Source organism: Myodes glareolus, chromosome 27 (genome assembly GCF_982192425.1).
Source record: "Myodes glareolus chromosome 27, mMyoGla1.1, whole genome shotgun sequence".
Taxonomy (NCBI): Eukaryota; Metazoa; Chordata; class Mammalia; order Rodentia; family Cricetidae; genus Myodes; species Myodes glareolus.
In genome coordinates, this window is record NC_142052.1 from 39,382,362 (window position 1) to 39,397,019 (window position 14,658).

The 14,658-nt window shown below is 47.9% G+C and overlaps 1 protein-coding gene and 1 long non-coding RNA gene across 2 annotated transcripts in view; both read right to left on the reverse strand.

The window, feature by feature from the left end:
• The window catches only part of Stk17b (serine/threonine kinase 17b), a 28,153-nt gene extending 26,404 nt beyond the window's left edge, over positions 1-1,749 (reverse strand). Inside the window, exon 1 of the mRNA XM_085684209.2 lies at positions 1,602-1,749. The gene's annotated coding sequence lies outside the window, so the exon portion shown is untranslated. The remainder of the gene's footprint in view (positions 1-1,601) is intronic.
• Positions 1,750-6,864: 5,115 nt separating this feature from the next.
• On the reverse strand, positions 6,865-14,151 carry LOC146889394 (uncharacterized). Its single transcript, XR_015736839.1, has 6 exons — positions 13,782-14,151; positions 12,532-12,649; positions 9,484-11,453; positions 8,761-8,846; positions 8,265-8,510; positions 6,865-7,805 (listed from the first exon to the last, which is right to left on the reverse strand). It is a non-coding gene; the product is annotated as an uncharacterized LOC146889394 (long non-coding RNA).
• Positions 14,152-14,658: the final 507 nt, after the last annotated feature.

Genomic DNA, 14,658 nt, shown 5'->3' on the forward strand with positions numbered 1-14,658 from the left:
CAGAAATCCACCTGCCTCTGCCTTCCGAATGCTGAGATTAAAGGCGAGCACCGCCACTGCCTGGCTGTCAGTACAAACTTAAAAAATGAAATTAATAAAAAATGCCTGCTATTAAATGTCTGTACTTTTTATAGATGTTATTCACATTGATTAATGAGGTCTCTACTAAAATACCACTTCTACCTTAACCAAACTGTAATTTCTTTTTTTTCTTGATTTTTTATTACATGCAAGTAGAGAGGTCAGTGAGAGTAAATTCTCTCTTTCCACCATGCAGGTCCCAGGGGATCAGGACATTTCGCTTGGTGACAAGCACTTTTCCAGCAGAGCCTTCTCCCTGACCTGGAACTGTAATTTTTTACTTAATCTGAGAGAAACCATCACCATTCTGTCCACATACAAAAAAGACTTTCAAATGATTACATAAATGTTGTTTCTCTATTAAACATACTATCATGAAGGTAAATGTGCTTTAAGAGTAAACCTTCATTTTAGAAAATTATCTAAAATGTATGTGTATCTCAAAAAAACCCCACTACTTTAAATATTAAAATCGGAAAATTCAATTAATATCAGAAAAGGGTTGGGAAAGAACACGGGTCTAAAACTTGATCATCAGTTTTTTTGAAATATACACGATTTTAAAGCAGTGTGATTCAATTTTTACGAAACTGTGCAAAACCATTTCTGGGGATCTCACCCTAAAGACGCTACAACGGTGTACCGATGAGAAAGTGAATTTATTATCTCTCTGTCATAAAACTCTGCTCCTGGAGTTCAAAATCCCACGTTTCACACGCCTCCAAGTCGCCTATGTATCGCGGCAGACCTTGCCGCCCAAGGCACAGGTCTCTGCTAGACTTGAAAAACTTTTTAAAAAGTCCACACGCTATCAAACCTGCCGGCGAGGCTCGGCGTTATCGGTGCCACGGATGTCAACATGACGTCAGCCCAACACTCGGTGAATGTCATCCACGGACCTGACGCTTGAGGGTGACCGAAATCACTAAACTTTCGGAAGTATTCCTTCATCCCAACTTGCGAGCTGAAGCCAGCGCGCCTCTAGTCCCCCTTGCAAGTCACCGAGACCGGCCTCCGGCCGGCCGGGGAGTTCCTCGCCACTTTGTCTCCACTCCTCCACGTCCCGAAGAGGGAAGCGGACGGAAGCGCCTTTTCCCACGGTTAAGGCCGGGCCGGGAGACGGGTCCAGACCGAAGTCTGAGGCTTCTCCCCGCCGCCCTCCGGGAAAGCCGAACCGTCCGGGCAAACAGCTGCGGCTCCCCCACGCCGGGGCTGACAGCGGCCCACGCGATGGCCGCCGAGTTCCTCCGGGGCTGCGGGGCCAAGCGCGTCCGCTCCGACGGGAAGGCGTCCCGCGGCCGCAGCACGCGAGCCGGGGAGGCACCACCACCGTCCACACACACGCGGTGGAGGCGATCGGGCAAGGCCCACGCTCCGGGACGGCCGCCCCGGCCCTCAGGCTCCCCGCCATGTCCCCGCGCCCCGCACCCCCGACGCCGGCGCTCGGACGAACGGCTCGGCCCGCCGCAGGCTCTGCCCCCCCCCCCCGCCCCGACGGGGCGGCAGCTACCTAGGCTCACCTCGCGCTCTTTCCCCCGCTCACAGTGGCTGGTCGCCGGCGGCCGGGTCCCTGGGAGGCGACTCCCGGCGACGTCCGCCGCACGCACGGACGCCGACCGGCGCTTCTCACGGTTGAGGTTTGAAAAGTGCAGCCGCGTCTGGGGGGGCCCGCTGGACTTCTGGAGACTCCGCCCGCTCGCGCCCAAGAGCCAATCGGAGCGCGCGCGGAGGGTGGGGTCGTCACGTGGGAGGGCGGGGCGGGGCGCCGGCCGGCCGCGCGTGCTGAGGGGCGGGGCCGCAGCGGGGGAATGGGCGGGGCCTGGGCGGGGCGCCTGGCGCCTGCAGGCTTGGCTGCTGGCAGTCTAGGACTGCAGAGGGGGTAGGCGGGGGCGGGCGAGACCTTTTCCACCTCATTGTGGCCCCGGGAGGTGTGAGTCCTGAGACGCCAGAGAGGACAGAAGTCGAAGACCTGTCTGCCTCTGTGACAACCAAAGTCCTGTTCTCTAAGTCCTTCTCGCCCTCTTCCTTAACGCCTGAACCTTCCCTACGAATAGAGATTTCTGTTTGCTGCCGGTTCGATACAAGTTCATGGAACCATAAACACGATTCAGGGATTTCCCGATTCTGGTCTCTACAGCTGGGTGTCCTGAGACACTGGCTCTAGGCACTGTTGCAGAGGCCGAAGACGAACTAATTGCTAGTTTACTGAGCTAAGAGAAAGGATGAAAACCTGTTGTCTGCTCAACATGCATTGCTAACTTTTTTATTTTTTAATTTTTTTTTTCAGCAGTGTTAAGAGTCCAGAAAAAAACCAGGGCCTTTCACATGCTAAGCAAGGGCTCCATCACTGAGTTCCAGCCCCAGCCCCCAGGATTTTGAAGACATTGAAAAAATTGAAAGTTCTGTGCTAGATACATTAGGTGTACATATGTATAAGATCCTAGGTTACTTATTTGTAGTATATGCACATAGAATCTAAAATTGGTGGAAGAGTATCTTTTTTTCTTTCAGTAGATGTGAAAAACTATTGGGGAAAGATACTGGAAGTGAGATCCTCTTGCTTATTAAAGATCTTAGCAACATTTTTAAGGGGAGCTCTTCTCCTCGGTCACATTTAACCAAGCTTTCCCCAGACCCTCCGGTTGCTTTTCCAAACATCCCAAGACACATACATTTCAAGCATCCTGGCCATTTCATGAAGTCTGTTGTTATTTACACGGGCCTCAGCATAGCGTATTGATTCTCTAAGCTTTGTCAAATTGAGAATATTGCATTTTTCGGTCAGGAAAGCCTAATGTTAGGATGGAAACAAAGTCACACACTGAAATAGACTTGTCGGGTGTCCACAAACCAATGAAACTGTCCCTATGTTTTCTTTCAGGAACCACCAGCTGCCTCCCAAAGTCTCAGCATCAAAGTGGGAGGCAGTACCCTCTGAGGGTTCTTTGTGGTGGTTTCTGGTGTATACACATGTATAACTTGTACGCTTGTCAGTGTGTGGAGGGGTGTGTTTGTGTGTGTGTTTGGTGTGCTTATGTGGGGCTGTGTGCATCTGTGTGGCTGCCTGAAGAAGCCAGAGGCCTCCTTACTAGCTCTCCACCTTACTTTCGAGACAGTCTCACCCTCAGTCAGTTCGACTAGGCCAGCGAGCTCTGGGGATCCATCCACCTGTCTCTACTTTCCCAGCACTGGGATTCCAGGTGACACATTTAGGCGCCATTGTGTCCGGCTTTTTAATGTGGATCTGCGCTGAGGGCAATGTGGTGGCAAGACAAGCATTTCTACCAACTGAGACATTTCCCTAGCCCATTCCCAACATAACAACAACAAACACCTTCTACTTTTAATCCTTTGTATGTGAAGGGTATGCACACACGAGTACAGGTGTCAGGGGAGGCTGGAGGTGCTGCACCCTCCTCCCCGGTGGAGCTGGAGTTAGATATCACCATATGGGTGCTCTTAACCAAGGAGGCATTTCTCTGCCGCCACCATCCACACACCACCAGCTTCTTCGCCGTCTTCTTCCATTCCGTTTAATGTTGAACGGTAAGCAGGCTGCCTTCTCCAGCAATCAGAAGTCTTTGTTGCACTGTGCTCTATGCTTCCAGTATGGTTACCATGCATAGATTTGGCCTGTGTGTTACTTTTATGCTCTCCCAGGTTCATTTCGGTTGCGCCAAAAATAGCCCAACAACTGTCCTAAGCGACTTAAGGAATACGGTTTATTTCATTCATCATCCAGACACAGTTCATCATTGTGGAAAAGTCAGGGCAGGACTTTTAACCTTAAACAGCCAGTTATATAGCATCTGCTATCAAGAGCAGAAAGAAACGAATGTGAATGCGTACTTCCCCGGTTGCTTGTGCTCAGCTCAGTTTCCCTACTTACCTAGGGAATGGAGCTGCCCGCACTGGCCTGGTCTTCCCACACCAGTTAATTGAGATAATCCCCACAGGCGTCTCCACTGGTCAGTCCAGGGTGGACAATCTCCCACTAACTTCTTAGGGGATTCTAGGTCAAATCAGAACAAACCAACCAACCTATTACAGTTCCAGAACCCTGTCCCTGATTCCCTGATGCCAGACTCTTCCAAAGACACTCGGCTATGTTCAACTGTATTTGCCTGGTCTCTGGTACTGTGAGTCAAGTAACAAGGGATATCCTGTTCTGAGGGGAGCCCCGTACCACCTGTGGTCTCTGAAGACAATCTGGAATTCACAGTGACCTCACAGCCATGTATGTTCTTCTTGTTATTCATTCGAAGAGGAAATCCTCGTGTAGTGTGATGGTCCATTCTGCTGTCAGAGCCTCTGCCCTGTTTATTGGCCTGATACCCTTGAACACCACTGACCATCAGGAGGCGTGGTGGTGGTCATAGGCTGATTGGATGAATTCTCCCAATTCATTTGCACCTTATATGAACATCCAAATCGGGCTGTATTTCGAAGATGTTATCTTTAAAGGGGCAGTCAAAGTAAGATGAGGTCACGTGAGAGGGTCTTAATATAGTATGGCTGGCCTCCCGATTAGAAGAGATTTGCTCACAGTGCAGACCCAGGGACAGTCGTGGAAAGATACCATAAGAAGGTGGCCATCCGTGAGCCAAGGGGAGACCCCTCAGAAGACCCTCAGTCTGACACCTTGACCCAGCGCTCCAGACTCTGGGAAGGGCCAGTTTCTGTTGGGTAAGCTACTCACTCTGGTATCTGTCGGAGCAGGCCCTTGCAAAATAGCACGGTTGTCCTCACAGCTTAGAACTCGTATGCTGACTAGGAGCAGGTGGTCTTTCCTGGCCACGCTAGTTAACCGTACTCATGTCCAAAATGGTCACTGTCCTGCTCTGATCATGCCCACTATGTCCACCATACCAGGAAAAGGCACCGTCCCTGGTCCAAACAGGCCAACCGTTACATATTGACCAGAGAAAGGAATTCTCCCTGATCTCCGTTCAATACCTCCAGAGGGAGAGGAGGATAGTGTTCTGCAGAGAGAAGCCTTCAAACTCCAATTCCTGTCGTGTCCTCCTTAAAAGATACCCAGAACGCCTAACCAGTATTTCTATATTAAGGGCCTAGAGTTCAATCTATGTGAAAAGAGGAAAACAAAAACAAAAACACTCTTTACTGTTATCTTAATTGGTTTTCTATTACTCTGATCAAACGCCATGACCAGAAGCAGCCTGGGGAGGAGAGGGTTTATTTCATCTTAGACTTCCGTATCATAGTCCATCACTGTAAGAAGTCAGGGCAGGAACCTGGAAGCAGGACCTGGTGGAGAAGCCATTGAGGAATGCTTCTTAGTAGCCTGCTCTCTCATGGCTTGCTCTGTTATAGCACCCAGGCCCACCTGCCCAGGGGTGATACCACCCAAGGCGATCTGGGCCCTTCTCACACCCATCATCCATCATGGAAACGGACCATAGACCAATCTGGGGTAAGTATTTTCTCAATTGAGTGTCCCTCTCCCAGAAGGACTCTAGCTTGTATCAAGATGACATAAAACTATCCATAGCCCAATAGTCCAGACATTTGTGGCCCGACTGAAGGCAGCCAGACACAAGAGGAGTCAAGCACTTCTGTAGAGGTGTGGCGTAAACTTCCACCCAACAGAGGAACTCACGCCGGACGGAGCTCAGGTCTCCAGACACTCACTCTCTGAAGGCAAGGGATGCCACTTTCCGGTGTCAGATGAAGACATCAGAGTGGTTTTTAGCCACGGCACTTTTGCACATCCCAAATGTGAAGGCCCCTCATGCTGCAGACACCAATTCAAACCTCCTGACTCTCCTAGACCCTGTGAGCAAAAGGAATTGGGGCAAGTCTTCCTGGTGAAGAATGGTGACTCAGGATGAGTCAGGTGACTTCCTCAAACGGAGAGACACAATTCATGACTGATTAGGGCCATTATGCCAATGCAGCCACCCACTACAGTTTAGAGGGGAGGACCGGCAGGGCCTTCTGAAAGAAATACCATACACATTAGTAATTCTAAGGGTTTTAATAATAGCCATATTAAAAAAATTAAATTCTGTTAATTTTGATACTATTTTTTTAACTTAGTATAACTAAAGTATTAGCATTTCAACATGGAACAAATTATTAGAATTCTTTTTTCTTTTTGGCTTTTTGAGACAGGGTTTCTCTGTAGCATTTGGAGCCTGTCCTGAAACTCGCTCTGTAGACCAGGCAGACCTCGAACTTACATTCAACTGTCTCTGCCTCCCGAGTTCTGCGATTAAAGGCGTGCAGCACCACCACCCAGCTTTATTGGGACGTTTTGCTTCCTTTTTATATTGTCTTTACATTTACATCCAATAGCCCTTTCCAGTTCAACCACTAAATGTGTTTATAGCTCATAATATTTACCACAGGATAAAACAGATCCACATGTGTGATTTCGAATATATTAATTTTTAAAATAAATGACCGTAGTAAACATTTCTTAATTAAATTTAAGTAGGGAGAACTAAAAGGAAAGTTCAGCCCCACTCACCACATTTTGAGAGCTGCATTGACGCATGCTGGTGGCCACTTTATCGCCCAGGTCTACGAATCTGGAAATGTACTCTTTTAATTGGTCTAAATCTCAGATTGCCCTAATTCAGTGCCAGAGACACTACAAGCGTTCAATAAGTCATAGTATCAGAAAAGTTTGGAATTTCAAATATCACTAATAGCCCAATTTCCTCGGTTTAGAAAGTAAAGAAAAAAAAATGGAACAAGAGAAGTTATAGGCTTGCTCGCAAGCCTACCCTCATCGTTAGCACACACCTGAACAGATGCTTAGGTAGTAATTTTGTTTATTTTCATTTATGTTGTAGTTTGCAGTGTTGAAGCTCTGACTCGGGGCCTTGTGCAAGCACCGTCTCATCAAACCATATAGCCTGGCCCTGTGTCTCCTGCTTCTTAACCTAAGATATTTTGTTATTCTTATGTCAGATATACACTTCAGGGGGAAAAAAATTCAAAGAAATCAGATTTGTTTAGACAATTGATCAAATGCCGTGGGCAAAGGAAAGCAAATGCGTTGGCACCTGCTCACACTGTGGTCGGGGGGCTGGGCGACTGAACCTCACAGCGCCCCTCACCTCAGCCTGTCAGTCACAGTTTCCTCTTCAGGGAGTCACCTTGACGACGCGTGCATCCCACCCACCCCCAGAGCATCCGGCCACATTTCTCTCTCTCTCTCTCTCTCTCTCTCTCTCTCTCTCTCTCTGCAGCTGTCATTCCCCAGCTGTCGGCCACACTTTGTTTACGGTTGTGCTTCAGAGACTTCTGTTTGCAAACCAAAAGACTTAGGACAAACGGCAGCAGAGCAAGGAGCTGCCGGCCCAGCGGCCCATCCTCGAACACCCCGGCCCAGCAAGAAGGGTGAGAAAGAATGAGGATGTCTATAGGACGCGATTCGGGCTGCGTTATCTGCCGGTTCCTTCTGTGACTTTGGAAAGTCCTCGGTTTTCTTGCTATTAAAAGGGAAATAAAAGGAGCAGCTGCCTCTGTGAGACCTCAGTGTGATTATGACGGCCAGACAATGCCTGGCCGGATCAAGCAGGGCTTCCATCACCTGGTGAGAGTTTCCGAAGGTCCAAAGGCTCCCTGCAGAGAAGGGACCCTAGTTGTCTGGTCCATTTACGGCACCTGTGACGGTCAAAGGCCGGAGACAGACTGGGCAAGGCGAATACACATCCGAAAGCCTGGAGAGATCGCTAGTGTGAAGTCAATCCCTGGGGAGGGAAAGGGCAGAGGGGAGGATCGCTTTCGGGATTTACCTGGTTGATGGACCACATTCAAAATGAATCTCTAGACTCAATAAATGGTGAAGCCTCGGGGGAAGGGGGTAATGTGAGATAAAGGAATTAGGCAAGCAGATAGGAGCGCAGCAAGGCAGGAAACGTGGGAAGTGGATTGTTATCAATTGGATTTGGGAAGCTGGACTATCCTACCAGCTCTCCTCCCTAGCAGATCTGTTCACTTTCCCAAGAGACGTCCTCTGCCAATGCATGTATTGTTGTTGTGTTCAGCAGGAAAGGAATACCTAAGCTTCCTTCACTGCGTTTTCATACAACAGGCAGCAACGGGGAGAGCTGGGGAAGAGCCACCTAAGAGTCCTTTTTTTAGGAGGGACCTCTGACTCATCTGGTTTAAGGCAATGTCACAAGTATTGAGAAAGGTCCTCTACTCACTGAGACCCTCGGCACCGTGGTCATGGTATCACTGACATGAATACTATCCAGATCTTTTCAGTGGTGGAGTCTACTCCGAGACACAGAGAGCAGCCATTCATAACGTGATTTTTGTAGGACGAGAAGCAAGCTCGGACTTGGGCAGCAGCCCTTGAAAGGTCACAGTTGATGGCAGAGCCGCTCTCTAATTTACCAGCTGGGAGGCCTTGAGCAAGACAGAAAATTTCTGTGCCTCTCTATTTCCATCTGTAAAATGGAGATAATAATACACTCGCCCCACGGTATAAATAACAACAACTCACAAATAATGAGCCCGGCGATTCTAAATGCGGAGCTTGTGTTAATTCCCCGAGCCACTCACACATTCTCATGAATTAAAGTGCTACACTTTCCTCCTTTGAAGATAATGAACTGGAGAAGTCCGTTCTACCCACATAACTGAAGTAGTTACCCATGAATCCTGGATCCAACCCCATTGCCGCCGCTCCGCCTTTACCTGTGGATCTCGGGGGTAGGAGGTCCTTCTGTCTATGTGTTGCTTTCATTGGTTAATAAAGGAACGGCTCTGGGCCTCTAGCAGAGCTGTAGGGGAACAGAGTTAGGCGGGGAAAACTAAATGGCCTGCTAGGAGAAAGGAGGCAGAGTCGAAGTGGGACACCATGGATCCGCCAGAGTCAGACATGCTGAATCTTTGCCGGTAAGCCATGACCACGTGGCGATATACAGATGAATAGAAATGGGTTAAATTAATATATGAGTTAGCCAATAAGAAGCTAGAGCTAATGGGTCAAGCAGTGTTTTAATGAATACAGTTTCTGTGTGGTTATTTCGGTTCTGGGCAGCCGGGACAAACAAGTGGCATTCCTGTTACAGATCTCTGTTAACTGTAGCTACTAACAGAGAAGCACAACTTCTCGGGTGCCTAATCTCCTTGGTGCTGTGAGCAGAGCTGGTGTGCAATGCTGGCCTAATGGGTGTAAGACCCCGGGTTCCGTCCCCACCACCGCAAACCAATAATTCACAAGCATCCCTGGAATTCCCACTCGCCTCACGCTTTGGCTCTCTCTCAAACCTACCATTTTCAAGTTGCTTCATTACTAAAGTAATATTGTGACAGTATAAAAATGTAACAGAGATGGGGATTAGCCTATCCCCTGTGGCAGTGAATCTGACACATCCGTGTGAATTCGTGGTTATCTTCATGTAGGTAGATGCTTACCTCTCTAAATGTTCATTGATGCGCACATCAACAATGTACGTGACTCTCCTTGGACCGTCAGCCAGCAATGCCGAAAAATAATATGCCCAAGAAGCAACAAGTATTCAGGTCTTACATGCTTCAGTCAAAAGAGCCAAAGTTCCTTATGGGCGTGGCTGGTTCTATAGAGCACAGTGGTGAACAGATGGGCCTAAGCTAGTATGGAGTCTAGAAAAGAAGTGTAGACAGACAAGGGCCGTCACACAAGGTGGGGCGTGTTCAAGGGTGTGTCCACAGGCTAAGCGAGAGCCTCTGAGTGACCAAGGCTGGGGACTTTGAGCAACAAGTCTGAGTAAGAGATACATATTCCTGGGTTGACAGTAACTCGAATGAGTAAGTAAATCAATAAACAGGAATAGAGAAGCGCTATCTTCCAGGCAGAAGGTAGAACTTGTCATTGCTTAGCTAAGTCTGTCCCTGTCTGTCCATGACTTTCTTCCAGACAGACACGGTGGAAGAGAGAGAGAGAGCAATGCAGCATTCATGTGGAGGGAAGTGATAACAGTTCAAGCCCAGGAAGTTTCAAAGTCAGAACCGCTTGTGTAGTCGAGATGATAACCTGTGTCCGTGTCTGGGTTGCTGACTACGGCATGCCTCTCGAGGCTTCCCCCTTAACACCCGTAGCCCTGACCAGAGAGCACTCTGTAATACACCTGAGTGATGGCTAAAGCCGTCAAACCTGAGGGACGTCTGAGACTCAGTCATAGGGAAGGAGAGTCTGAGGTGCCGTGGGGACTGAATTGAATGTGACATCCCGCGTGGGAACCTGACGTGGGAAAATGTGAATCTGAACAAGCAATGTGCCGTGGCTAATAAGCGCGAGTTTGTATTAATGCGCTAGATGTGATAAGTGCACCCTGCCATGGGGGAAATTGGCCACAAGCGTGCAGGACCTCTATCCTACGTTTGCAATAATTCTAGGAATCTATATCTTTTTTATTGGCTTGCTTAAAATAACTTGTCTACCATTTCTTAAGGCATCCACATAGGAAAACTATAGTATCAGAAACTAAAGGTGGGAATAACCCATCTCTGAATTGAAGGAGAGAATGAAATAAAGCTCAAATAAAGTGACCAATCGTCCAGCTCTTTGTTTTGCTACCTATTTAAAACATGATCATTTTAGTAACTTGGTGGAAACCCAATCCTGCCCACCTCTGTGAAAAATCACGACAGGAATGAAGGTATCTTCATCGCACCACGTGCTCAGATTTGATAGACCTCATCTGACTCCTGTCACAAGGGGCATCTTCCACCTCGCTGCTCTAGAACTATGAAGAGACGCCAAGACCCTTTCAGAAACACCAGGGTCAAAACTGGTTTCATAGTGACGCTAATGGGTTGATCTCTCTTCCTTCTCTGTCTCTCGGGATACTGCGGGAGCTTCCAGCGCCTGAGTGAAATGCGATGACGTAATAACACTGCTTGACCCATTAGCTCTAGCTTCTTATTGGGTAGCTCTTACACATTAATTTAACCCATTTCTATTAATCTGTGTATTGTTGCATGGCTGTGGCTTACGGGCTAAAGTTCCATCTGGCTCCACAGGGGCTCCATGGCTTCTCCTCAACTCTGCCCTTCTTTCTCCCAGCATTCAGCTTGGTCTTCCCCGCCGAGCTCCGTTCTACCCTATCACGGGGCTCCAGACAGTTTCTTTATTAACCAATCGTATTTACAGCACACAGAGGGGAATCCCACATCAGTTGTGACTGACTCCGAGATGGCAGGAGGGGTGGCAGAGATATCAGATCTCAGAAGCAAAGGCTCGGGAGGGCCCATCTGTGTTTGCTCTGAGAAGCATCCGTGGTACACACTGCAGCTTGGAGTCCCATGTTTGGGAGTGGCGGAATCAGAGATGCTCAAGAACTCTGACCGATCCTACAGGCAACTGTGTATACAGATCTTGATCCTGTTTATATCAATCGGCCTTCCTGAAATTCTATAAAGAAATCATTAATTTTTTTTAAAAAGAAAACAAAATAAACGTACCCTGACCTTTAGCCCTTTATCTGCCAGCAAAAATAAAAAACCGCTTAAGCAAATTAAAACATTTACATTTTCAGAGTTAAAAAAAAAAAGACGCTGGCGTCCTACTCCCGCAGTGAACTTTCACCCAGACTTTGGAACCATGATCCAACTCATAACCAGTAGAGTGTAAGATTTTCGCTGTTACTGCTCAGCTACGCAGCTCCCATAAAGGAGCAGGAGGCTCTAAGGAAAGCACCCGGTGACGCCTTGCCATATGCTTAGTTCATTAGAAATCACTTCAAGTCCCTCCAGCCTTTCTGAGCCAAGCAAAACAGAAATGTCTGAGAGAATCTCACTTTATAGAGTGCTTAAGAGTGTCGTGAGAACCATACTGGAGTTCAAAGGTAGCGAAGTATCTCGAAAGGATCCAGGACCTGGCTCCTCTTAGGTTTCTTTCTTCTTATTTATTTAATGTGAAGCCTATAGTATAATACCACTTCGTTTGAGCTGCTTGGGCCAGGAATGGTTCTGCTTTCTGTAATTTTGCAAGTATATTTTAATGTTTTTTTTTTAAATCCAAATTACCTTCCTGCTACACATTAAGGATGAAGAGTGTGCCAGCTGATTAGGTCCTACAGATATTTCCAGCTCATTCTAACTCAAATTGTTAGGGGTTTAAGTCAATTTTGACCGAGAACAGCGTCTTCTTTTGGAAGTAGAAACGCTGCTTGAAACTGAAACACTACGGAGGAGGAAAGATTCTCTGAAGTCTTGAAATAATTCAGAAAAAAAAAAAAACATAACCAGGGAAGCAAACATTGATTTTTCTTTCTCGTTTTGTGTACTTTGATTGTTGAGTCTGAGGTTGGGAGATGTCCCTGTATCGTCACAAGACAGGCGTGGGTACAGTACCCAACGCAACAGAAAGATAGAAGACAACGTAACTCAAGAACAGGTTGACATATTGAAGAACAGGCTTTTTTTAATGACCCACGATAACCTGCTTCTTGCACACTCAAATTATGGGTGCATCTTACTAACCACGAGCGCTCTGAGCAGTGTGTGGCTTCTTATCTCGATGTACTTGAAGCTGCACAGGCGTAAGATCGTGTGCCTTTACTTCTTCCTGTCTCTCACCCACAGGGTCTGTCTTCTCTGCCTGCGAAGAACAGGAAATGGCAAAGATGGTTTTGATCTGTTCCCATGACTTCTGTAAGCGTTGCTCAGTTTAACCTAGGCAGAATCGCGTACATATTTTCAGCCATAGAAATGATCAGAATAGGCCTGTTTTGTTTAGGACTTCATTATTTTACTTTTCTAAACCTCGAGATTTCAGCACTATGAGCCAGCCTCTAAGAAGGCTGCTCTAGCCAAGCAAAATTAGACAGTTCTTTTGAAACATTCCCCATTACCTATTGACCTATTAAAAATCTCCATTAAGTAGCAGAGCCCCAGAGGGACTATAAGAGCTTCTAGACCAGCTATGCAGGCTGAATGTGGCACAGGGTATATCAGGATTAATGGCCACGCTTTAGAGTTACTGGACAGCTTCCGTGGCTAGTGTTTTAGCTGAGCCCTGGTAACTCTAGGATGACCGCAAGCAAGGCTGACATTATCCCACCCCGCAGCCGAGAAAAGAACGAGGAGATGAGATGCCCATCGAGGCGAGGGCTAGAGCTGATGATCGCGCATGCCCTGTGGGGCTACACCCAAGGAAGGGGTAAGCCAGGGGGAGACTTCAGGGCCGCTTCCCTTCCCCGACTCTCATCCTTTCCTGAATCAGACCAGGGGGTCCAATGATGCAGCATCCACGGGCAGGGGGAGGGGGAAGGAAAGCATAATTTGTCAGCAGATGGCAAGCAAGGGGGAAACGTGTGGCTATCTCACACGCAGCTGTGCGCAAAACCGGAAGTCCTAAGACTTGGTCCCTTAGTGAGCACATTGTCTCTGCAGGCTAGGCCAGACTCACTCGCATCTCCCATCCTAGACCACCTGAGCGTGGTGAGTGAGCGAGGATTCGGTAGATCAGGGCCCATCTACCTTTGAGCCAATCATATTGAGCAGACACCGGAATTGCGAGCCAGCAGTCAATGGAGTCTGTTCGTCCATTAGAACCAGCATTTCCAAATTAAGACGAGACAAATAAAACGACAAAGGAATAATACTTAAGTAACAAAGTGAGAAAAGTTGGCCATACTTTCTCGCACAAGACGAAACGTGCGTGCCATTTTACTAGTCCTTGAAGCTTAGATTTAAAGTAGTCTCATTTAGGGAAATTCAGGCTCACTCACCAGTCTGGAATCACGGAGCCAGTCAATGGACACAGATTTTTTTCAGTTCAGGCTCCCAATCTCACACCCTCAGCGCTGCGTAGTACACTCTACAGGCAGGTCACGTGTTCTCACGTTTTCCTGCTCACCGTGTCCTGACTCCAAACTCATTACACAAGAGACTCACACCACTCAAGGGGAACCTACTTAACTGGCTGTCGGGTCAAAGGGCAGGGAAGCCGGATGGGTGTCCCAGCGCTCCCTCGTCGTCGTGAGAAGATGCTCCCTGGAAGAGACTCTGCCTTTCATGCGTGCTCTGTAATTATTTGGGATGTTTATGGGACGGCAATGATAGGATGCAGTAGAAGCTTTTCCCTCTGATCTTCCCCCTCCCCTTCCCATCCTCGGTGTGGCATCCTCGGAGAGGTTTTTTTTTTTTTTTTTTTTTTTCTGTCCAGTGCTGCTCCTTTTTCTTTATGGAACCTTTTAAAAGTCACACTTAGTCATCACACGGGCAGCTCAAGATTGTCTGTCCTCCCTCGGAGACTGTAAACTCCCCAAAGGGAGTCCCACATAAGCACTTTACACGGCTACTTTACACGGCAGTTTCCCAAGCACACACCACGGTACCTGAAAGAAAACAACAGCTCAGTATGTGTTCACTGGGTGGATGGGTGGATGAATGGACAGATGGATGGGCAGATCACTTCTAGAAGTTCCCGAAGGGAGCTGAGGAAGTAGGTGGTTTCACCACCCAATCTAGGGCAGGAGGGATCACAGTTTAGGTCAGAGTAAGTCAATCACCCGTCCCTAAAATCAGGGATGACATCTGATAGGCTCCCAATGACAAAATGTAGGAACTGTGAGACTGGCCTGTTGGGACTGAGAGAAATGGGAA